Here is a 25012-nt window from a genome sequence, read left to right on the forward strand (position 1 = left end):
AACTCATGGTGTATTTCCGACACCTTGCCCTCCCCGACCCATGCACCCAAGATGACCCTATCTTGAACTTCTTGTGCCGGGAGCAACGGGAATTCCCTCACCTGTCGCCTCACAAAAGCCCTCACCTGCATATATCTAAAGGCATTTCCCGGGGGTAACTCGAACTTCTCCTCCAGTGCCCCTAGGCTCGCAAACGTCCCGTCGATGAACAGGTCCCCCATTCTTCCAATCCCCGCCCGATGCCAGCTCTGGAACACCCCGTCCATCTTCCCCGGGACAAACCGGTGGTTACCCCTGATCAGGGACCACACCGATGCTCCCATTGCACCCCGGTGCCGTCTCCACTGGCCCCAGATCCTTAGCGTTGCTGCCACCACCGGGCTCGTGGTATACTTTGTCGGCGAGAGCGGCAGCGGTGCCGTCTCCAACGCCCCCAGGCTCGTTCCTTTACAGGACGCCATCTCCATCCTCTTCCATGCCGCCCCCTCTCCCTCCATAACCCACTTGCGGATCATCGGCACATTTGCTGCCCAGTAGTAGCTCCCCAGGTTTGGCAGCGCCAACCCTCCTCGGTCCCTACTGCGTTCCAGGAACCCTCTCCTTACTCTCGGGGTCTTATTCGCCCACACAAACCCCATAATACTCCTGCCTACTCTCTTAAAAAAGGCCTTAGTGATCACGATGGGAAGGCACTGAAACACAAACAGAAACCTCGGAAGGACCACCATTTTGACCGACTGCACTCTACCCGCCAGCGAGAGCGGTAACATGTCCCAACGTTTGAAATCCTCCTCCATTTGCTCCACCAACCTCGTCAGATTCAGTTTATGTAGGGTCCCCCAACTCCTGGCTATCTGGATCCCCAGATACCGAAAGCTCCCCTCCGCCCTCCTCAGTGGTAGGTCCCCTATCCCTCTTTCTTGGTCCCCCACCTGTAATACAAAAAGCTCACTCTTCCCTACATTGAGCTTATAGCCCGAAAACTGCCCAAACTCTCTTAGAGTCTGCAGGACCTCCACCATCCCTCCATTGGATCCGCCACGTACAGCAACAGGTCATCCGCATATAGCGACACCCGATGCTCTTTTCCCCCTCGGACCACCCCCCTCCATTTATTAGACTCCCTCAATGACATGGCCAATGGTTCGATCGCCAATGCGAACAACAGGGGGGACAGGGGGCACTCCTGCCTCGTCCCTCGGTACAGTCGAAAGTACTCTGACCTCCGCCGGTTCGTCACTACACTCGCCATCGGGGCTCTGTAAAGGAGCTTAACCCAATTGATAAACCCTACCCCGAACCCAAACCTACGCAGCACCTCCCAGAGGTACTCCCACTCTACTCGGTCAAAGGCCTTCTCCGTGTCCATAGCTGCCACTATCTGCGCCTCTCCCTCCTCCGATGGCATCATTATCACGTTTAAGAGCCGCCACACATTGGTGTTTAGTTGCCTGCCCTTTACAAATCCCGTCTGGTCCTCGTGGATTACCCCCAGGACACAGTCCTCGATCCTCGTGGCCAGCACTTTTGCCAGCAACTTTGCATCCACATTGAGGAGCGAGATCGGCCTGTACGATCCACATTGCAGTGGGTCCTTGTCCCGCTTTAGGATCAAAGAAATTGTCGCTTCCGACATTGTCGGGGGCAGGGTCCCCTCCTCTCTTGCCTCATTATAGGTCCTCACCAGTAGCGGGGCCAACAGGTCTGCGTACTTCCTGTAGAACTCCACCGGGAATCCGTCGGGTCCTGGGGCCTTCCCCGCCTGCATGCTCCCCAACCCCTTGCTCAGCTCCTCCAACCCAATTGGTGCCCCCAAACCAGCCACCTCTTGCTCCTCCACCCTTGGGAATCTCAGCTGATCTAGGAATCGTCTCATCCCCTCTTCCCCCGCTGGGGGCTGGGATCTGCACAGCTCTTCATAAAAGGCCTTGAATACCTCGTTTATTTTCGTTGCACTCCGAACCGTGGCTCCCCTTCCAACTTTGACTCCCCCTATTTCCCTCGCTGCCATCCTCTTACGGAGCTGGTGTGCCAGCATCCGACTAGCCTTTTCCCCATACTCGTAGGTCGCCCCCTGCGCTTTCCTCCACTGTGCCTCCGCCTTCCCTGTGGTCAACAGGTCAAACTCCGTCTGGAGCCGGCGTCTTTCCCCAAGTAATCTTTCCTCCGGGGCCTCTGCGTATCTCCTGTCCACTCTCAAAATCTCCCCCACTAACCTCTCCCTTTCCATACCCTCTGTCTTCTCCCTATGAGCCCTAATGGAGATTAGCTCTCCCCTGATCACCGCCTTCAACGCCTCCCATACCACCCCCACCCGCACCTCCCCGTTGTCGTTGGCCTCCAAGTACCTTTCGATACACCCCCTCACCTTCCCACACACCACCTCATCCGCCAGCAGTCCCACATCCAGCCGCCACAACGGGCGTTGGTCCCTCTCCTCTCCCAGCTCCAGTTCCACCCAGTGCGGGGCATGGTCCGAAACGGCTATAGCCGAATTCTCCGTCCCCTCCACCCTCGGGGTGAGCGCCCTACCCAGAACAAAGAAATCTATCCGGGAGTAGGCTTTGTGTACATGGGAGAAGAAAGAAAATTCCCCCCCCGACTAGCCATCTCCTTTTCTGGGCCAGTCCCGTGTCCACACGTCCCTCACCCTCCAGTCCCCCAGAGGGGGGGACCCCCGTCCCGACCACCTCTTCTGTGTCCCATTCCCTTTCGGCCAGTGCAGCAGAAACCCTTTTTCCCCCTGTCCCGACCACCTCTTCTGTGTCCCATTCCCTTTCGGCCAGTGCAGCAGCAACCCTTTTTCCCCCCCCCCCCTTCCCCCCCTCCCCTTCCCCCCTCTAGACCCCTGTCTAGCTTCGTTGCTCCCCCCATGTCACTCCCGTAAGTCAGCTGACGCCTGCTGACCCCGGCTTTCCCCGCCGTCCCATTGACCTCACCGTGTGGGAGTCTCCCAATCCATATGCATTCCTTTGTTCCCCTTCCCGCCTTTCTTCCGGCGCGCGGGAAAACACCCCGTGCTTTCCAAAGCCTGCTCCGCCCCCTCTGGCGCAGCTCCTGTCGCAGCCTTGTCTCTCTCCCCCAGCCCATGTAACATTTCCTGCGCGTGACTGACCCCCTATATACAACAACCATCACACATCAAACCCTAAACATCCCCCCCACCCTCACAAACCCTCAGTTAGAGTCCAACTTTTCGGCTTGTACAAAGGTCCACGCCTCTTCAGGCGTTTCGAAGTAATAGTGTTGGCCCTTGTATGTGACCCACAGTCGCGCTGGCTGCAGCATTCCGAATTTCACTTCTTTCCGGTACAACGCCACTTTGGCCCGGCTGAAACCTGCTCCCGCTTTGCAACCTCCGTGCTCCAGTCTGGGTATATTCGGATCTCTGCATTGTCCCACTTACTGCTCCACTCCTTCTTGGCCCATCTCAGGACCCACTCTCTGTCCGTGAACCGGTGGAACCTCACCACCATCGCCCTTGGCGGCTCATTTGCCTGGGGCTTCTTCGCCTCGTGGGGCACCTGGCTCGCCGATCCGGCCACGTAGGACACCCGCCGCGCCGATTCGGTCGCCTGAAATTGTGCAGTCGCGTTTTCGTGCAGGACACAGGCTTCGATTGCGGAGGCTAAGGCGAGGCCTTTTGTTTTTAAGAGCTGCTGGCGTAGGGTGCCCGAGGTGACCCCAAAAACGATCTGGTCCCGAATCATGGCGTCTGAGGTGGTGTCGTAACCGCAGGACTGCGCGAGGATGCGGAGCTGGGTGAGGAATGACTGAAAGAGCTCATCCTTACCTTGCAGGCGCTGCTGGAAGACATACCTTTCGAAACTTTCGTTGACCTCGACGTTGAAGTGTTGGTCGAGCTTGAGAAGGACCGTCTTGTATTTGGATTTGTCCTCGCCTTCCGCGAACACCAGGGAGTTGTAGACATGGATGGCATGCTGCCCTGCGGTGGTTAGGAGGATGGCGATCTTTCTGGTGTTCGAGGCGCTCCCTCTTTCGTTGGCTTCCAGAAAGAGCTGGAAGTGCTGCTTGAACAGCTTCCAATTTACGCCGAGGTTCCCAGCGACTTGCAGCGGCTGCGGTGTGTTGACGGTGTCCATGGCGCTGGATGGCAGATTTGTGGGTAGGTGTCAAATCACTCCTGGTATCATGAAGTGTTGGGTACTCTGATACACAGACGAACCAACACGGTTGCGAATGGTACAACGCAGTTTTATTTCAATGAACTATTAACATTGTAAACTCTGGTATTCAGCACATGAACCTCTGAGTGGCTGGCAATGAGGTCTGTGCCCTGAGCCCTCTCCTGCTCGAGTGCCCAGGAAGTGTTGTGTTCCCTGCTTCGTACTGTGTATGCTCTTGTCCGTGATTGGCTGTCGTGTTTTGTGTGTTGATTGGTCCGTTGATCTGTCCATCATTATGTGTGTATGTATGTGCTGTGATGTTCACCTGAATATCATGACAGGGGTGGGGGGGGGGGGGGGGGGGGGGGGGGGAGTGAGGCGGTGGTGGGGAGAGTGCGACAGCACCATCGGGAGAGTAGGGAATTGTATGACACCTGTGACACATTAAAAACCCTTCAGCATAACCAGTATGATGTCCCTGTCACTTTCGTCCGCTATGCAGGCCGACCTCCAAACCCTTGGCCCATCTCTCCAGGCATCTCCCCCTCCTCAGGCACACCATGGGTAGGTGATGGTGTTGAGCGAGCACTCAGCAGACAGACAGGGGTCAGGCTATGGCCTAGATTGAGGAGCACCGGCGCTCAGCTCTCTGCAGGTTATCATCACTCCGCTGCCCTCGACAGTGATCTGCTGATGGTGCTGATACAGCTCCAGCACCCTGCAGTGATGTTACACAGACCCTTGGAGGGTGGGAGATGGGTTGAGGCTGGGTAAGGTATCGATGATGGACCATGCTACGTTCTAAGTGAAGAGGGCGAGTATAAGGGCCTCCCTGGCCCTCCGGAGTTGCTAGACTTTTGCTGCTGCCGCCTGTCCTGCAGCCTCTGGCTGCTCCTCCGGTTCCTCCCTGGGATCGTCCTCCAACCCCTGCTGATCCGGTGCCACCTCATCATCCTCCTCCTTGAAGGTGGCCAAATGTTCCTCATCCTACCTCTGGCCCATTGCCCCCCTGCTGTGCCAGGTTGCCAGAGGGCACAGCAGACCACCACAAAGCGGGCGACCTTCTGGGGGATGTATTGCAGGGCACCACCAGAGCGGTCGAGGCATCGGAACCGCATTTTGAGCAATCCTTGGCTTGTGTGAAGGGCTCACTTAACCAGGATTGTTAATTCCCTATTAGCGATAACCTGCTGTCGTACGGCCAGAGGCCTTGCCAGTCAGTGGGGGTTATGGGTGGTTGGTGGGGCAGGCGGGCAGAGACAAGGGTAACCCCCGAAGTTGGCATGCTGGTGCCATGCATGGTTGCCCTACCCCAGCACTTCACCGCCACCTTCCCGTGGCAGCCCACCCTGCGGAAGGTCCCCCCCCCGCAAGCCGGGGTTCCCCCATTCCCAGCTGCGCACTGGGGCGACAAGCCCAGTGCCCCCAGGCTCTTTACCTGTGGGCAAAGATGGCTACTCACCTCCTCGACTCCCCAGCAGAAGCCCGCCCGCCAGGTTCACATTTTAAAAAAGGAGGGGTAATCGGCGTCGTTGTGACCACTAGTTGGGGAGGCCGATGAATGACAGGAGCCATTGGATATGGGGTGGCTCCCGTTAATTGTATAGAAATAGGGTTCAAGTGGTGCTAATTGGTTTCTCGCCGCGCTATGGCGAGATAGCGATTTTGTGTACGCAAGTGGGCCACTTGCATCGCAAACTGGCGCCAGCGCGGTTCGTGTTTTCGACTTCTCCCACTATTCACCGGCCTCGTTTCGCTCGAGCAAGAGCGCAACGAGGCCGGAGAATTGCGCTCTTCGCGTCCCAAACGGGGAATCCTGCCCATGCTATCTGCAAGTAAGGGGATACAATCTTTGTGGTACGGTAGCACAGTGGTCAGCACTGTTGCTTCACAGCACCAGGGACGCAGGTTCGATTCCCGACTTGGGTCACTGAGTGTGTGGAGTCTGCGTGTTCTTCCCGTGTCTGCGTGGACTTCCTCCGGGTGCTCCACTTTCCTCCCACAAAGTCCCGAAAGACGTGCTTGTTAGGTGAATTGGACATTCTGAATTCCCTCAGTGTACCCGAACAGGCGCCGGAATGTGGCGACTAGGGGATTTTCACAGTAACTTCATTGCGGTGTTGATGTAAACCTACTTGTGACACTAATAAAGATTATTATTATTTTTAAATAACATTGGGTGAACATAATTCATGAAAGGAATTTGTTGACAGAGAACAATTTTACCAAAGGTTCATTTTTTTCACCCACCCCAATAGTGTAGAGTATTGATGGTACATTGATTTTGCTTCAGTTCTTTGGCACTGAAAGTCCTTCCCACAATCTGACTGGTATAATTCTCAAATAACATTTAATATGTACTTGCTTCTTCCTGCCACAAGATGGCAATATTTGATGAGAAGGAGTGTCCAATAAATTCCAGCCCTTTGCAAATATTTTTAATATTATTCATTCATGGGATGTAAGCATTGCTGCCAAGGCCACACTGCTACAACTGTGCACAGGTAATGGAAGGGGTGAATATTTGAGATGACGGATGGAATGCCAGCCAAGCAGGCTGCTTTGTCTTGGATGGTGTCGAGCTGCTTGAATGTTAATTGTTGTGTCTGCACTTTATCCAGACAAGTGGAGAGTATTCCATCACAGAGTATTCCTGGCTTGTGCCTTATGGTGGAGAGTCTTTGAGGAGTCAGAAGATGGGTTTGAGGAGTCAGAAGGGGAGTTATTCACCACAGAATGCCCAGCATCTTACCTCCTTTTACAGCCACTATATATATTTGGCTGGTCCAGTTACGTTTGATCACTCGTAATCTTTAGGATGCTAATGGTGAGGGATTCAGTGATGGTAATGGTGAGGGATTCAGTGATGGTAATGATGAGGGATTCAGTGGTGGTAATGGGGAGGGATTCAGTGGTGGTAATGGTGAGGGATTCAGTGATGGTAATGGTGAGGGATTCAGTGATGGTAATGATGAGGGATTCAGTGATGGTAATGATGAGGGATTCAGTGATGGTAATGGTGAGGGATTCAGTGATGGTAATGATGATGGATTCAGTGATGGTAATGGTGAGGGATTCAGTGATGGTAATGGTGAGGGATTCAGTGATGGTAATGGTGAGGGATTCAGTGATGGTAATGGTGAGGGATTCAGTGATGGTAATGCACTCTCGGGTAGATGATTAGATTCTCACTTGTTGAAAATGTTAATTCCCAGCAATTTATGCAATGTGAATGTTACTTTCCACTTACCAGCCCAAGTCTGAATGTTGTCCAAATGTTGCTGCAGGCAAGGTCAGCTTCCAATTAGGCCAACAGAAAAAACAAATTGATCATTTAAGGAGGAGTTAGACAGATTTGTATTTGGTAATGTGTTGAAGAGTTCCGGAGAACAGGCAGGACGGTGGAGTTGAGGCCATGATGAGATCAGCCATGATCGTATTGAGCAGTAGAGCAGGTTTCAGAGGCTAAATAGCCTATTGCTGCCTCTAGTTCTCATGTTCTAAGAAAGAACTATTCTGCCTAATTCCACCTTCAAGCTCTTGGTCTATAGTCCCATAGGTAACAACACCTCAAGCACAAATCTTGATTAATAAGGGGCTTTCTTGATTAATGAGGGGATCAGGGATTATGGGGAGAAGGCAGGAGAATGGGGATGAGGAACATATCAGCCATGATCCAATGGCAGAGCAGACTCGATGGGCCAAATTGCCCAATTCTGCTGCTATATTTTATGGTCTAATGGAACCACCATTGAGCAGCTCCAACAGGCATAATATTGAAATGAGAAAGGGGCATCCAACGAAGCTGTGGATGGAGACCAGCACCAGGTCTAACAGGCCTCATGTATCTCATCTGCCTCAACTCTGAATTACTGGACAAAAAGGAAGAAGTTGCGCTCAGATGTGCTGTGTCTGATAAATTTATGCCTGACTTCCAAACTTTGCCGAAAGAGAAGGATTGTGAAGTCTTGCACTGATTGGTGGTAGATAATGAGTAAATATGAGTACACCAGGGGCTGGTTTAGCACACTGGGCTAAGTAATGCAGAACAAGGTAGCAGCGCGGGTTTAATTCCCGTACTGGCCTCCCTGAACAGGCGCCAGAATGTGGTGACTAGGGACTTTTCACAGTAACTCCATTGAAGCCTACTTGTGACAATAAGCTATTATTATAGGGGCTGGTTTAGCACAGGGCTAAATCGCTGGCTTTGAAAGCAGACCAAGGCAGGCCAGCAACACGGTTCAATTCCTGTACCAGCCTCCCCGAACAGGCGTCAGAATGTGGCGACTAGGGGTTTTTCACAGTAACTTCATTTGAAGCCTACTTGTGACAATAAGTGATTTTCATTTCATTTTCAATATATATTTGTATATATGAAGTGCATCTGCCAATATTGTGTTAATCTATGTAAATATCTTTCTGCTAGTATTAGTGGCTGTAATGATATTGTCATAGACACGCCTGTAGGTTAATAATTTCTTGTGGACAGCACTGACCTACAGGTTTGGATGGGTCCATTTTATCTGTGCCTTTTTGGTAAATGAGTGCAAAATCAGAGCAATGCAATATAAATTAATAATAATAATGTAGATTTAAACTGTATATGTTGTCCCTGAAAGCCGGGTCCCTGGTGCTGTGAAGCAACAGTGATAATCACAATGCTACCGTGTGGCACAGTGCTGATGTTACTGAGTTGGTGATACATTTAAATTAAGTTGAAAAAAAGCTCTGGAAATTAAAAGCTGGTATCGGCAAAAGTGAAAATGAAACTGTTGATTGTCACAAAAACCCAACTGATTCCCTAATAACCTGGCCTTGTCTGGTCTGACTCCAGTCCTTCAGCGCTATAGTTGAATTTTAACTGCATATTCAGTTGTATTAAAATACTGTTCAGTGGTTCCTAAAGAAGGCTCGCCACATTAATAAATGGTGGCATCACCGGTGGCAACCACACCTTGAGCATAATTTTGAAAAGCTCCATGGTCTACAGCTGCGTGATCCACAAAGACAAAAAAACTAATGCAGAAGACAGCACATGGACTTTCAAACTCACAAAGCAAATAGGTTTTGGCTGAACATCTCTAGGTGGCAGCAGTTCCCTGCAAAACTCTTTGCTCAAAAGGTCTTTGTCAGCATAGTGGTAAGGTCTTATGGTCATGAAGTCCAGAAAATTATTTCCTTTCACTCGAAAGTTGATTTATATCAGACAATTAAAGTGCCGGCGATGTTAGCAGTCTTTTCATTATTTGGAATATGTGTGAGCGGTGGCTTACAATCCTAACCCATTTTTAGCACAATCCCAGATGATTCCTCTCAACTTTAGGTTGAGAAATACAAATCCTAAAGACACTAAGTGGGTGCGAAGGACTGTTTGATCTCTCCCCAAAGCAAAGGAGCCCACGGAAAGCCTCTTTAACAAGTTTCAGGCAGATTACAAAATCCCAAATCCTATTATGGTCTGGATATAACACCTCACTGATGTATGTGCGGAATCATCCACTCTGGGTCTAAGTTCCATGACGCATTTGGGAAGCGAGATGTTTACCTGCCTGGAGCCCAGTGGAACATCATATGATGCTGGACTCATTAATTCTGCAGCACGGGTTCCCCAACGTTTCGCATGGTGGGGCGGGAAGGATGTTGCACGTCCCGCCGTCATATCCGAGTGCTATATTTAAACGGTGCACAGACAGCTACCGCTATCTCGCTTTTGATAACCCACCAGGATATGGTGAAGTTACCAGAGTAATGAGTGCCAACCTCACTAACAGGAGAACTGCCCTGCAGTGCAGGAAAAGGACAAATTACCTAATCTGCACTGCCAGGGTAAGTGAGCCCGCTACTGCCCTTACTCACCTCACTCAATGCAAACTTACATGGGCCTCAGCGGCAAGGCTATCAGCTGCACTGTCCATGCATATAAGCAAATCTTAGTGTGCTGTGTGGTGTCTCATTACCCCACTGCAATCCATGTAGAAAGTCGGCTGCAGATACATGACCACAAACACTCCTTTCAGGTGAAGCAGCGTTTCACTTGCACCAAATCAGAACGGATCTGCCTCCATCACATCTGTTCCAATGATACTACCTTCCAAAATCACACTTCTGACATGTCTCCCCTTTTCCTCAACCAAGGGTCTTCCCCCCCCCCCCACAATGTGGTTGACAGGGCATTCAAAATGTGCCCAACCATTATTTGCACATCTCTGCCCTCACCCCTTCGAGAATCGTGGTAGGTTCCTTCTGTCCTCACCTTTCACCCTACCAGCCCACACAGTTTCCACATTCAAAAGACTATCCTCTGTCAATGCCAGCATGTTGCCACCACCAAACACCTCCTTCCTTCACCCACTTGTCCGCATTCCATAGGGACCATTTCCTCTGTAACACACTGATCCAGTGCTCCATCATTCCCAACTCCTCACCCCCTTCTCATGGCACCTTCCCCTGTAATCGCAGAAGTTGCAACTCCTGCCCCTTGTAGCCATCTAAGATAGCCACCTGCAAAGGGCCATGGGAATTATGGCCAACCCAGGACTCAGACAGATACACAGCCCATGTGTATGTAAAACACACATAACCAGACCTGACCGAAACCCTGGCTCGTTTACATTTCAATGGCCCATTTTTCCAGGACAATAGAACTCCAATCAAGCAACCGGTACAGCCACAGACTGATCGGCGCCACTCCCTTGCTCAGAAAGCACAACTGCCAAGGTCAATGACCGCTAAGGACCCGCCCAGCTACCAAGGTACCCGCCCCTTTATTGGCCGAAATCGAAGAGAGTGTTCAGAGCCCTGTCGAACTATTGGGTCCAAGGTTAAGGACCGCCCCAAAGAGTGCGAAATCCCAGGGGGATAAAAGAGAACGCAGCCATGTGTTCTTTCGCACTTGGATCCGGCCTGTGCCTAACCCAATTGCATCAGGAACAGCCAGCTAAGTTCAAGACCAACGATCGCTACCTGACAGCTGAGCCCAGCAGAGCCACTTTCTTCGAACCAGCCAAGTGAAATCCAGATAAAGGCCTTTATCCATTCGCACAGTGCCGGTCGCCCTGAAGTTAAGGATAGGTTATTGTAGCTGATAGGTGTAGTTTAACTCGTAGTAGATATTGTGTTTTCATGTTGAGATAACTCTTGTGTATGTAAATAAACCATCTTTTGAACTAACTAACCGGTTGTGAGAAATCACATTTCTCCCTCTCTTTAGCTCTTGAGCGATATAAGGGAAACACTTGTGGTTCACTGAGATAAATAAATAGAGCAACACCCTTTACCTCCTCCCTCCCCACCGACCAAGGCCCCAAACACTTGTTTCAGGTGAAGCAGCATTTAACTTGCACCTCCTCCAATTTGGTCTCCTGTATTCACTGCACCCAATGCGGCCTTCTCCACATTGGGAGGCTAAATGCAGACTGAGTGACCTTTTTGCACAACATCTTTTCTCAGTCCTCAAGCAGGACCCAGACCTTCCTGTCACCTGCCATTTCAACTTACCATCTTGCTTGCATATCCACATGTTCACCCCTGTCGCAATGTTTCAGTGAAGCCTAACGCAGATGAGGAACAGCACCACATCTTCTGATTAGGCACGTGACAGCCTTCAGGATCAATATAGAGTTCAACAACTTCAGACCATGAACTCTCACCTCCATCTGAACCCCTTTTTAATCCAATTTTATTGTCTTGCCCTCCTCCAACTCCTCCATCTATCACTTGTTCTTAAGCTTTGCTTTCAGAGCACTGACCCTTGCTCTGCTATTAACACATTCTGCTATTTTACCTTTATGCCGGTATCAGCACCTTTTTAAATCTTTGCCACTACCACTAACACTCCCTTTGTCTTCTGCCCAGGACATCTTAGTCAAATCTCTCCTGAGCTCCCACCTATCCCTGACCTTCTGTTTTGCTCCATCTGCTTCAACCCCTTGTAAACAGTATACAATCCATCACATTTCTCCCTCTCTTTAGCTCTGAAGAAGAATCATACAGGCTCAAAGCATGAACTCTGTTTCTCTCTCCACAGATGTTGCCAGACCTGCTGAGTCTTTCTAGCATTTTCTGTTTTACTTAAGTTAAGGATGATATGAACTTGAAAGAAAAAGCCATACAATGCTGCAAAGATTAGTGGTGGGCAAGATGACCGTGTCATGGGAATGTCACTTTAAGAAATGTTTGTCTGCACAAGTGGCTGCAGTGATGTCAGAGTGTGGGTGAAACAGAGCTCTGGCTCTGCTTTTTAGCTTTATGGGGATCTATTTAAATATGTCCACGTAGCGCCAAAGTTTGATGAGAAGGAGGTAGAAGCCTTTTTCATTTCATTTGAGAAGGAAGCCAAACAAATGAAATGGCCACAGGACATGTGGGTATTACTGATTCAAACAAAGCTGGTAGGTAGGGCTAGTGGAGTGGTCGCATCACAATCGGAGGAGGTATCTGGGACATGTGAGGAGGTGAAAAAAATCCATCTTAGGTGCATATGAACTAGTGCCTGAAGCTCACAGACAAAGGTTTAGAAATTTAAGGAAATAATTTGGTCAAACATACGTGGAGTTTGAAAGGATCAAACAGAGTAATTTTGATAGGTGGATAAGGGCTTTGAAAATAGACCAAGTGTATGAAGCTCTCAGAGAAATTATACTTTTGGAGGAGTTTAAAAATTAAATTCCTGATGTAGTGAGAACTCATGTGGAAGAGCAGAGGGTTAAAACTGTGAGGTTAGCAGCAGAAAACGCAGATGATTATGAATCAGTTCATAAATCAAAGCTTGGTTTCCAACATCAGTTTCAGCCTGTGAGGGATAGAAACTGGGGACATACGAAATACTCTAATGGTAGAGGCAAAGGTGATCTAATGGGACATAATAAGGAGAGTGTACCTCAGATGAAAAAAGGAATCCAGGAGGGTGGAAGAGACATGAAAAATTTAAAATGTTTTCACTGTAATAAACTAGGCCATGTAAAGTCACAGTGTTGGTGGTGGAAGAAAGGAACTGGGAAGGCTGATATGGTAAAACAGGATAAGGGTTTGTTAGAGTGGTAAAGGAAAGCTCAAGTGAAGCGAAGGAGGTGCAAAAGATTGTACAGCCTGATCAAGAGGTGATTGATAAGAAGGTGCCAGATCTCTTTAAATAATTTACTTGCATGGGTAAAGCTTACTCATGTGGATCAGGAGGAGCAGGTAAAGAAGTCACAATTTTAAGAGATGCAGGAGCTAGTCAATCTGTAATGGTAAGAGATGAGGAGTTATGTAGTTCGGGAAGAATATTGCCAGAAAAGGTGGTAATATGTGGAATTCAGAGTGAGAGGAGTAGTGTTCCATTATATAAGGTAAGGTTGGAAAGTCCAGTGAAGACTGGTGAAGTGGTAGTAGGAGTAATAGAGAAACCATCTTGTCCAGGAATACAGTTTATCTTGGGTAATGATATAGCTAGATCGCAGGTGGGAGTGATGTCTACAGTGGTTGATAAGCCAGTGGAAAATCAGACAACAGAAGTGTTGAAGGACGAGTATCCTGGGATTTATCCGGATTGTGTAGTAACAAGGTTGCAAAGTCACAGGTTAAGACAAAGGAGAAATCAAAGAGTGAAGATGAAGTTGAAGTGCAATTATCAGAAACTATTTTTGATCAGATGGTTGAAAAAGAACAAGAACAGGTGGAGGATGAGGCGGATATTTTTAGTTCAGGAAAATTGGCAGAGTTACAACAGAAAGATGTAGAAAAAACCGGATGTATCAGAAAGCATGCACGGAAGAGGAATCTGAGTGTATATCGGAGTGTTATTACCATAAAAGTGATGTATTGATGAGAAAATGGAGACCTTTACATATGCAGGCAGATGAAAAGTGGGCAGAAGTTCATCAAGTAGTTTTGCCGATAGGGTATAGAAAGGAGGTGTTGCGAGTAGCACATGAGGTACCAGTGGGAAGTCATTTGGGAGTAAGGAAAACTCAAGCTAAAATACAAAAACATTTTTATTGGCCTGGACTACATAAAGATGTAGTTAAATTTTGTCGACCATGTCACACATGTCAAGTGATAGGGAAACCTCAAGCAGTGATAAAACCAGCGCCCTTAATACCCATTCCAGATTTGAGGAACCTTTTACAAGGGTCTCAATTGATTGCATAGGACCGCTTTCTAAAACAAAAAGTGGGAATCAATAGCTTTTGACTATAATGGATGTGTCTACTAGGTTTCCAGAGGCCATTCCAGTACGCAATATTACAGCTAAAAAGATTATGGAGGAGTTACTTAAATTCTTTACTAGATATGGACGACCCACAGAAATACAATCGGATCAAGGATCAAATTTTACCTCAAGGTTAGTCAAAGAAGTCATGGATAGCTTAGGGATAAAATAATTTAAATCAAGTGCGTACCATCCAGAATCGCAGGGAGCGTTAGAAAGGTGGCATCAGACATTAAAGACAATGTTGAGGGCTTATTGTCAAGAGGATTGGGATAAAGGAATTCCATTCGTACTGTTTGCAATTAGGAATGCACCTAATGAGTCAATTAAATTCAGACCTTTTGAACTAATTTTTGGTCATGAGGTAAGAGGACCACTTAAATTGATAAAGGAAAAATTGGTGAGTGAGAAATCGGAAATTACATTATTGGATCACGTGTCAAATTTTAGGGAACGATTAAATAGAGCAGGGGAATTGGCTAGACAACATTTAAGAGTTGCACAAAATGTGATGAAACGGGTAGCGGACAAGAAATCCAAAGTTCATAGTTTTGCCTGTGGAGATAAAGTTTTAGTATTGTCACCAGTGGTAAGTGAACCTTTAAAAGCAAGGTTTTGTGGACCTTATCAGATTGAAAGGAAATTAAGTGAGGTGAATTATGTGGTAAGAACGCCAGATAGAAGGAAAACTCACTGAGTGTGACATGTGAATATGCTTAAAAGGTACTTTGAAAGGGAAGGAGAAAAAAAAGGTTTTAATGATTCTAATCAAAGTGACAAACCAAATCCAGATGACTGTGAATTTGACATTTCTCAAATTAAATTGGAAATCGAGGATGTTCTTAAAAATTGGGATAAATTGTTGAGTTACCTTCCAGAGGAAAAACGGACTGACCTGAAAGAGTTATTGATATCACATGAGCTAGACTGTGGAGATAAATTGGGAAGTACTAAAATGGCTATACATGATGTAGGTGTGGGGAATGCTGTTCCAATTAAACAACATCCAAATAACTTAACCCGTTAAAATTGGCACAGGTTAACAAAGAGATTGAAAGTATGCTTAAAAATGGCATAATTGAAGTGGGTTGCAGCCAATGGAGCTCACCCATAGTGATGGTACCAAAACCGAACGGTACCCAACGGTTGTGTGTGGTCTATAGAAAGGTTAATGCAGTTACAAGAACGGACTCTTATGCTATCCCACATTTGGAGGATTGCATTGAGAAAGTGGGACGATCAGCATGTATTTCCAAACTGGATTTACTTAAAGGTTACAGGCAGGTACCTTTATCCGACAGGGCGAAGGAGATTTCAGCTTTTGTGACTCCAGATGGTACATATCAATTCAAAGTTATGCCATTTGGCATGGAAAACGCCCCAGCCACATTTCAACGAGTAACTAACAAAGTTGTTTCAGGATTACTGTAGGGGTTTCTTTCTCTTTACTCCACTTACAGGCTGGTGTTTGGGGGTCTGCCGATAGCTGTGAGTGTCTCTCTCTTACAAGCCTCGGAATTTCGAAGGCCGGGGAATGCTGCACTGGGGCAACTCCGCAGGAGACAGCGCTGAAACAGGCTCACCGTTTATTTCTAACCGGTACCCTGATACTTATATCACACAGCTATCCCAGAACCACCACCAATGCCTGGGTGATTCTCTCTCTTGTCGGTGGGACAAACTGCCACCCTGTACCTACTCCACTCGAGTAGTTCCCCAAGGGAGAGAAAAAGAGAGATCACACTGTTTATGCCTAACCAGTAGTCTCCCTTGAGTGAGCGTTTCGAGGCGCCCAGATCACCCTCGGTTCTCGACTCCGGAATTATGGTCGAGGATAAAAGTTGTGACTTTGCCAGAGCGTGTCAGTGAGAGGGGGAAAAAAAAGGAACAAGACAGACTCCAAACGAGTTTCAAACTTACAATTTACTTAACAACACCAAAATCAACCTCTCCAATGTCACATCACACATGAATAAAACTTATGCTTTATCTTATTACTACGGGAGAAAAATACTAACGGACACAACGAAAATCTTCCTATACACAATTGTACAGATGAGCAAAAGATTACCGGAGTTTAAAACGCTACCCCCCTCCCTTGCCTCTACTCCTATCTTAGTTCGGGAACTTCAACAAGTTGGCTGAGGATACTTACAATCCTAGGGGGCTCTGTCGTCTCCGGGTGCTTCCTTCCTTGGGTTGAAAAGGGGGTGCAGGCTGGTCTGCCCTTGTGTCACGATTCTACAAAACGAAAAGCTCCCCCTTTTCCCCACCAGCATGTCTCTTTTAAAAGTTGATGGTTTATTTTTTTTTCTTGTGGGGAGGTGTCATGGGAATGTCACTTTAAGAAATGTCTGTCTGCTCAAGTGGCTGCAGTGATGTCAGAGTATGGGTGGAGCTGAACCCTGGCTCTGCTTTTTAGCTTCGCTTTGAAAAAAAGCTTGGGTGTGTCAGTTTTTTTTTGGTTTCGTTTTAGTGTTGGAGCTGAAGCCAGCCAAAGAAGGTGTAATTTTGATCTCTCTGCCATCTAAAGACTATCTCTAGATCATTTTGTGAATTCAGAGTCATAACTGCTCTCAGTAATGAAGTTAAGCCTGATGTCTTTCTGTACAAAGGGTTCTGTTGTCTTACGGATGTTAAAAGGAAAGTTTAAGGATTACTTAAGAGTGTTGTATTCTTTTGGGGGTGTATTTGAATTGATGGTTGCTAAGATGTTCACTGTATGTGATTAAAAAGGTTAACATGATCCCCATCTTGTGACCCTCATCCTTCTGTCACTCACATATGGCCTGCAGCCCTTGATAATTCTGGCCTTGGTGGGTACATTACTGGCAGCAGCCACCACCGCCTTCCTGGTGGCACTGCTGGGCAATGCACAGCTGCTGGCCTTTCATTGGCTGGCCATCTCAGAGGCTGGAATTTCCTTAATCCGAAGGAATGCCATCACCGTCCAGTGAAGTGCTTGATTGGCACTTAATTCAGTGGGCCTTCTGGAAAGTCGGTGAGCTGGGACTCTCCCCAGAACTCCAACTGGTGGGTTGAGAAGCCCATAGTCGACAATAAATTCTACCCTCTAGATCAATTAGCCTAACATCTGATATTGGGAAAATGCTAGAATCCATTATTAAGAGGTCCCATGTAGGACATTTGAGAAATCACAATCCAACCAGGCAGAGTCAACATGGTTTTGTGTAAAAGAAATTGTGTGAGACAAATTTATTAGCATTCTTTGAAGATGTAATAAGCTGGGTGGTAAAGATGTTGTGTATTTGGATTTCCAAAAGTCAATTGATAAGATGCCACATGAATAATTTTCAGGTTGGCGAATTGTAACTAGCAGAGTGCCACAGGGATCAGTGCTGGAGCATCAGAAATTTACAATCTATATTAATGACAGATAAAGGGACCGACTATATTGTCATTCTTTGGATGCCTGAGGAACAGTGTTCAAAGACCAAGACCTCAAATCCAGCACCAAGCTCGTTGTCCACAGAGCAGCCTTGGGCCCTGCCATCTAGAATGCATCAGAAACATGGACAATGTACTGCAGACACCTCAAACCCCTGGAGAGATATCACCCACATTGCCTCCGCAAAATCCTGCAAATCCACTGGCAGGGTAGGCGAACCAACTTGAGCATCCTCTCCCAGGCCAATATCCCCAGTATCGAGGCACTGGTCACGTTCGACCAACTGCGATGGGTGGACCACACTGCTCGCATGTCTGACACAAGACTCCCAAAATAGGTGCTCTACTCCGGCGGGGGGGGGACGGGGGGGGGGGGGGGGGGGGGGAGGAGGGGGGGGGGAGGGGGTGGGGGCGCAGGTGGGGGGGGGGGGGGATCCAGCCCAAGGAGTCTCCCACTTAAAATGGAGATGAGGAAGAATTTCTTCTCTCAGAGGATTATTAATCTTTGGAATTCCCCTCCATAGAGAACAGTGAATGCTGAGTCATTGGATATATTCAAGGCTGAGTTAGATAGATTTTTGGTCCACAAGAGAGTCAAGGGTTATGGATGGCAGGCAGGAAAGTAGAGTTAAGGCCACAATCAAATCAACCATGATTTTATTGAATGGTGGAGCAGGCTGCAAGGGCCACAGAATAATACAATCATAGAATTTACAGTGCCGAAGGAGGCACTCGGCCCATTGAGTCCGCACCAGCCCTTGGAAAGAACACCCCCAGTCGAGCCTACCCCTCCACCCTATCCCCGCAACTTGCACCCAGCCCTTTTGGACACTAAGGGCAATTTAGCATGGCCAATCCACCTAACCTGCACTTCTTTGGACTGTGAATGGAAACCGGAGTACATGGGGAGAATGCACAGACTCCGCACAGACAGTGACCCAAGCCGGGAATCGAACCTGGGACCCTGGAGCTGTGAAGCAACTGTGCTAACCACTGTGCCACCTTGCTGCCCAAATGGTCTATTCTTGCTCTTGAACTTAGCACATTTCTTACTGTTCCATTGTTTGGTCATATCAGGACCAGACAATGTTATGGAAAAAATTATGATAATGTCATTTTTATTGAAGGAAATGTTCCAATGCTGGCTGATAAAGGCAGATTACATCATTTAGTATGGATCACGCTTTGGTTTCCAATCTAATTTTTCATAAAGATTGAAGAGAATAATTTGTTCTTATAATAGATCAGTATATCAAGAAAGAATGTGCATTTAGGTAGAACCTTTGAGGATATCTCAAATGACTTAACAGACAATAAAGTGCAGGAAAGTAGCAAGATTTTTTTCCTTAATGTGCACGCTCACATATGAATTACACTCATCAGAGTGAGGGATATTACAGCAATGGAAGAGAATATATTTGTGTTCAGTGTTATGGAACATGCAGATTAGATCTAACGAGTTGCTACTGCTTGATTCCAACTGCAGTTGATCACTTCCAGTGATATACCAGTATAACAATTCTATATAATTTTGGTTTCCAGCTAAGTGCTGAACTGCAGGTAAACAAGGAGTAACTACCCAGATATTTGCACTTAAGATTCTTATACTCCATGACATGAGGGGCGGCACAGTTGTGCCTTGCTTAAGGAAGGATATAATCACTGCAACGAGGACACGGGTTCGATCCCGGCTCTTCATTATTCTTACAATACACATATTGTCCCATCCCTTTTCTTTGAAGTTGTTTGGATATGCATTCAAACATATTTGTTGAGGCTATACATGGTTTCACAATGTTATCGTCCATCTGGTTTCTCTTTTTTACAAATTGTGGTGGTATGTATTAGGGGTAATGTGGTACCTGTGAAGCCGAGAGGCTATTGGCTGACAAGTCCCGGGACCTGGTTGGTTCTGCCAACTTCTGGCTCCGCCCTGAAGGTGGAGAATTAGAGCTCGAGCTTCGCCCCGCAGCCTCATTCTGTTGCTGAGCTGCTGAGGACAAGTCTCGCTTAATAAAGCCTAGATCGACTTCATCGCTTCTCGTCTCGCGTAAGTCATTGTGCGCGACAATTTATTAAGTGAGCTTAAAAGTCTATGGAGCTCCGGATCGCCCCGGAGTGTCTGCGGATCAGCCCCCATGCAGCGAACTCGGCGGCCGTATTCATACACTGGCAAGCATGCTTTGAAGGCTACCTCCGAACGGCCCCCGGCCGGATCACGGAAGAGCAGAAAATGCAGGTCCTGCATTCGAGGGTAAGCCCGGAAATTTACTCACTAATAGAAGACGCAGAGGATTTCCCGACGGCGCTCTCATTGCTGAAGGGCATCTACGTTCGGCCCGTAAACCAGGTCTACGCGCGCCACCAACTCACGACGAGACGGCAAATTCCCAGAGAATCGCTCGAGGAATTCTACGGCGCGCTGCTAATTTTGGGACGAGGCTGCAACTGCCCGCCGGTGAACGCGATCGAACACACGGACCTGCTAATTTGTGATGCATTCGTGGCAGGTATAAACACTCCCCAAATTCGTCAAAGACTTTTAGAAAGAGAGTCGCTAGGACTCTCAGAGGCACGGGCCCTTGCAGCCTCCCTTGATGTGGCCTCCCAAAACGCCCGCGCCTACGGCCCCGACCGCGCGGCAGCCCCTTGGGCTCCGTGGACCCCCGTAGCGACCAACTCCCCGGCAACCCCCCCCCCTCAAGTTTGCGCGGTTAAAGTGCCAGACCATCCCGGGGGGGCCCGCTGCTATTTTTGCGGACAAGTGAAACACCCCGGCAGCGCTGCCCGGCCCGCGCAGCTACTTGTAAAAGCTGCGGCAAAAAGGGCCATTTCGCGGCAGTGTGCCGGTCCCGGGGGGTCGCCGCAATCCCCGGAGAAGAATGAGGACAGCACATCCCAAACACCCCCCAACCCCCCCCCCCCCAGCGCCCCATGTGCGACCCGCGGGCGCCACCATTTTGGGTCCCAGGCACCACGAGGGGAGGATGGGCGCCGCCATCTTGTGGCCCCCCAGCCACGTGCGATTCATGGGGGTGGCCATTTTGTCCACCTCCGACCACGTGCGACCCATGGGGGTGGCCATTTTGTCCACCCCCGGCCGCGTGCGATTCATGGACGCCACCATCTTGGTTGACAACAAAGGACCCCAGCATCGATGGCTCCACGGGGTCCGAAGAAGATGCCGCGACACTACTACCACGACTGGCTTCGGTGACACTGGATCAATCGCGGCCCCGGACGCTCCAGACAACGACAACAACGGTGCTGGTCAACGGATACGAGACGCCATGCCTGATCGACTCTGGGAGCACTGAAAGTTTTATTCACCCAGACACGGTAAGACGCTGTTTTCTGACCATCCATCCAAGCACGCAAAAGATTTCCCTAGCTGCAGGATCCCACTCAGTGGAGATCAAAGGGTTCTGCATAGCAAACCTAACGGTGCAATACATAGTGCGCAATGGAGTAATAGGCCCCGACCCCGAACGCATGCGCCCCCTTATGGAATTTCCCCTCCCCCACTGCTCCAAAGCCCTGAAACGTTGCCTGGGCTTCTTTTCATATTACGCCCAGTGGGTCCCCCAGTACGCAGACAAGGCCCGCCCGCTAATACAGTCCACTACCTTCCCCCTGTCGACAGAGGCTCGCCAGGCCTTCAGCCGCATCAAAGCGGATATCGCAAAGGCCACGATGCGCGCCATCGACGAGTCCCTCCCCTTCCAGGTCGAGAGCGACGCATCCGATGTAGCTCTGGCGGCCACCCTTAACCAAGCGGGCAGACCCGTGGCCTTTTTCTCCCGGACCCTCCACGCCTCAGAAATCCGCCACTCCTCAGTGGAAAAGGAAGCCCAAGCCACAGTGGAAGCTGTGCGACATTGGAGGCATTACCTGGCCGGCAGGAGATTCACTCTCCTCACCGACCAACGGTCGGTAGCCTTTATGTTTGATAATGCACAGCAGGGCAAAATTAAGAATGACAAGATCTTAAGGTGGAGGATCGAACTCTCCACCTACAATTATGAGATCTTGTTTCGTCCCGGAAAGCTGAACGAGCCGCCCGATGCCCTATCACGCGGCATATGTGCCAACGCACAAATAGACCGCCTCCAAGCCCTCCACGAGGACCTCTGCCACCCGGGGGTCACTTGATTCTACCATTTCGTAAAGTCCCGCAACCTCCCCTACTCTGTGGAGGAGGTCCGTACAGTCACCAGGAACTGCCACATCTGCGCAGAGTGCAAACCGCACTTTTTCAGGCCGGATCAAGGCTTCCCGCCCCTTTGAACGCCTCAGTTTGGATTTCAAAGGGGCCCACTCCTCCACCGACCGCAACGCATACTTCCTGAACGTGGTGGACGAGTACTCCCGTTTCCCCTTCGCCATCCCCTGCCCCGACATGACAGCGGCCACAGTCATTAAAGCCCTTGGCACCATATTCACACTGTTCGGTTTCCCCGCGTATATCCATAGCGACAGGGGGTCCTCCTTCATGAGTGACGAGCTGCGCCAGTTCCTGCTCAGCAAGGGCATAGCCTCGAGCAGGACAACCAGCTACAACCCCCGGGGGAACGGGCAAGTAGAGAGGGAGAACGGCACGGTCTGGAAGACCGTCCTACTGGCCCTATGGTCCAGGGATCTCCCAGTTTCCCGGTGGCAGGAGGTCCTCCCGGCCGCTCTCCACTCCATCCGGTCGCTGCTGTGTACCACCACTAACCAAACGCCTCATGAGCACCTCCTTGTCTTCCCCAGGAAGTCCTCCTCCGGAACGTCGCTGCCGACCTGGCTGGCAGCCCTAGGACCCATCTTGCTCCGGAAACATGTGCGGGCGCACAAATCGGACCCGTTGGTCGAGAGGGTCCACCTTCTCCACGCGAACCCGCAGTACGCCTACATGGCGTACCACGACAGGACACGGTCTCCCTGCGGGACCTGGCACCCGCCGGCAACGCACACACAGCCCCGACACCAAACAGCCCCTCCCTGCCACCGGCGCACCCCGCGACTGCCCCCTTCCCGGGGGGATCGGTCCTCCTCCCGTGCCCGCCCAGGAGTAAAACAGGAACAAACAGCGAAACGCCCCCGGAGATGACAACGCCCGAGCAAGCACCTGCACCACCACCGGGGCTGAGGCGATCGACGAGGAAGACCAGACCGCCCGCTCGACTCGTGGAATCCGCGTGACACCAAGAAAAGCAAGAATGTTGTTGTAACAAAAATTCTTTTTTGCTCGTATTGTAAATAGTTCTCACAAACTTGTACATAGCCCAGTGTAGGGCTAAACCTGTATTAACACAATCCGAAATTTGTTCCAGGGCCAGCCTTGTAAACCCCTACCACCATGCGAACCACCACCCCGCCGGGTTCCTTTTTAACAAGGGGTGAATGTGGTGGTATGTATTAGGGGTAATGTGGTACCTGTGAAGCCGAGAGGCTATTGGCTGACAGGTCCCGGGTCCTGGTTGGATCTGCTGACTTCTGGCTCCGCCCTGAAGGCGGCGTATAAGAGCTCGAGCTTCGCCCCGCAGCCTCATGCTGTTGCTGAGCTGCTGGGGACAAGTCTCACTTAATAAAGCCTAGATCGACTTCATCGCTTCTCGTCTCGCGTAAGACATTGTGCGCTACACAAATTAAGTCTGGCTGTTTTTTTCCTGCGACGTGTAGATCTTCTCAGTGCAATCTTGTCTTGCAGTTGTGTTTGGTTATTCTCCAAAGCTTCTGCATGGTGTTGTTCCAATGCTGCTGTTGTTGTGTTCGCTGCTGGAATTATGTCTTCGTGACATACTGCTCGAGTTGCTTTGAGTAGCTCTGTATCTATTGTGATGCTTGGAAATGTGAGTTGAGTTGTGATACGCAATCAAACGCTTGAGTCCACGTGGAGTCATATCGATTCAGCTTTAATCAGATAGAACTGTACCCAGCAGCGAAGTTACAGAAGTGAAGGCTGCTGGGATAGCATTGGTTCTTATACCCCGCCTCTCAGGGCGGGGCTATGTACATTGCCCAATGGTAGACCCCGCGGTCTAGCCAATGGTTATTCCTCGCTTTGGTACCGTAATACCTGGTATTACCACAAGTTGTCTTTACCTTAAGAAGTGCTCTGCAGTTTCTCCTTAAGATAGAACCCTCTTCTGCTCCTATTACATAGGACTGTGGAGCAGCCTGGCGTATGACATGTGCCATGCTCGACCATCCATTCGGAAGTTGTACTCTGACAGTATCACCTTGCTCTAGTGGTGATAGATTTGTTTGCTGCTCTATCACAGTATTGTTGTTGTTTCCTTTTGTTCTGTTTGATATTTTTGATTGCGTCTTCATTTTCAGGATTTGTTGTAGTAAGACACGGTAACATGATACGGATCTTTCGATTCATCAGCAACTGTGCTGGCAAGTATCCAAGTATGCAAGTGGTGTCGCTCTGTAGCTTAACAAAGCTAAGTTTGGGTCGCTGTTTGAATCCCAAGCTTTCTTTAGTAACTTCTTGGCAATATGCACTCCCTTCTCAGCCTTTCCATTTGACTGTAGATGATGTGGGCTGGAGGTTACATGATGGTAGTCATGCTGTCTGGAAAACTCAGTCCATTCGCTGCTATCAAAACACGGTCTACTGTCACTCATTACAGTGAATGGGATGCCATGCCTAGCAAATATTTCCTTCGTAGCCTTAATCACTGCCTTGAACTTGAGTTGGGTAGCTTGATTACCTCAGGATAATTCAAAAAATAGTCAATGACTAACAAGTATTCACTGCCTTGAAAAAAAAACAGGTCAATGCCTACTTTCGACCATGGAGTTGTGACGATTTTGTGCAGAGTTATTGCTTTCTTCTGTTGATGGGACTGGTTCTTCTGACACGTTTCACATTGTGCAACTAGGTTGCTAATGTCATTGTTGATTGCCGGCCAGTACATGGGCTCACAAGCTCTTCTTTTACATTTTTCCATCCCAAGGTGGCCTTCATGCACCTTGCTGAGGATCATTTGTCGTAAAGAAGTCAGTATTACGATGCAATTTTGCCTGAGCAGGAACCCATTGACACTGCTTAATTCTGGTTCTTATGCTTCGTTAGTCCATCCCTCATATATTTTAATACTCGGCACATAGTTTAGTCCTTACTTGTTTCTTCTTTGATTAATTACGACTTATCATCAGACACAGGTAGGTTCTCTTCAATGAGGGTTGCTAGAGCTTCAATGATGTGTACGATGTCTCTCGTCCCTGGATCATCGGTTGCACTTGATAGTTCATCAGCTACAACTATCTCCTTTCTTGGCATGTAGACTCG

Source organism: Scyliorhinus torazame, chromosome 6, assembly GCF_047496885.1.
Source record: "Scyliorhinus torazame isolate Kashiwa2021f chromosome 6, sScyTor2.1, whole genome shotgun sequence".
NCBI lineage: Eukaryota > Metazoa > Chordata > Chondrichthyes > Carcharhiniformes > Scyliorhinidae > Scyliorhinus > Scyliorhinus torazame.